Genomic DNA, 1157 nt, shown 5'->3' on the forward strand with positions numbered 1-1157 from the left:
GCGGAGACACAAGTGGGGCGGACACGCTCCTGCCAGGAGCTGCCTGGTTCACCCCTTGCCCGGGAGCTGCAGGAGGGGCCCGGATCATGGCTCGGCTGCAGAGCTTGGAGCCCAGGCTGGGCCCAGGAGTGAGAGGATGGGGGTGCTGTGGGCGTAGCAGAGGTTGGAGCCAAGAATTGGTTGGAGATGGGGTTGTGCCACTTCCGCTTGGCGGCAGGGGGGCCCTCTGGGTTGTTTTTTTTTTTTGCTCCGCCCCCCACATCCCAATATTTCATCTTTGACATCTGGTCACCCTAGCCTGATATGAAGGATGATGTCTGGACCAAGGGGCCAGGGACTGGCCTTTGCTAGAGAAACCACTGTCAAGTTTTAGCCACTTAGGACAAGTCAGCAAATAAGAACAACCTCAGGTATCAGTAACTGCTACAGGTTGCAAATTCCTACATGCAGCAGTTTCCGGCACTACACCTGCACAGCTCTGCTCCCTGGCTCTTTTCGGGCTCCTGCTTTCTCCTTAGCTCTGCCCCACTCTCACCCAGGCAGTTCCAGCTCACAGCTCACATGGAGGATGGGACCCCCTGGCTTGGTGACTCTCTTATTACACTGTCTGGCCTGTTAGTGCAGCTAACTTGGAGCTTTGGCCTCTCCCCATTGTCCCTGGGGACTGTCAGTCTCAGGGTCCTGATTTCCCATTGATCCTTCCCCCTTCTATTGGTGCTGGGAACTAGCCAACCAACCCCCCCCCCCGACACACACACTAAGTTTTAGTAAAGGGCCAAGAGCCCCCTTACACAAGCAGCCCCATGAGGGTCACGGATGTGCAGAGAAGGCGGCACAAGCTGCTCCCATGGTGTAATGGGCAGCACTCAGGACTCTGAATCCTGTAATCTGAGTTCAAATCTCAGTGGGACCTTGTGTTGGCTTGTGGTCATAGGCGGCAGGTTATATACATGTGTGGTGCTCGGGCTTCAGGAACATTCAGGGCTGGGGGCCCTGCTCCAGCAATATTTGGAGTTGGGTCTCTTCCCCTGGCCCCTGCCTGGCACCCCTCCCCTCTGCTGTGGTGCATCCCTGCCTGACAAAAAGCAGCATGTGCCTCTCCCCTGCCTGCTCCTGCTGCTGGAGTAGAGGGATTCTGGGCAGAACTGCTGCCCCAG

General features: G+C 57.0%; 1 non-coding gene across 1 annotated transcript; it reads left to right on the top strand.

The window, feature by feature from the left end:
• Positions 1-841: 841 nt before the first annotated feature.
• Positions 842-913, top strand: TRNAQ-CUG (transfer RNA glutamine (anticodon CUG)). Its single transcript has one exon. It is a non-coding gene; the product is annotated as a tRNA-Gln (tRNA).
• Positions 914-1157: the final 244 nt, after the last annotated feature.

The sequence above is a fragment of the Gopherus flavomarginatus genome, chromosome 19 (assembly GCF_025201925.1).
Source record: "Gopherus flavomarginatus isolate rGopFla2 chromosome 19, rGopFla2.mat.asm, whole genome shotgun sequence".
Classification (NCBI taxonomy): domain Eukaryota; kingdom Metazoa; phylum Chordata; order Testudines; family Testudinidae; genus Gopherus; species Gopherus flavomarginatus.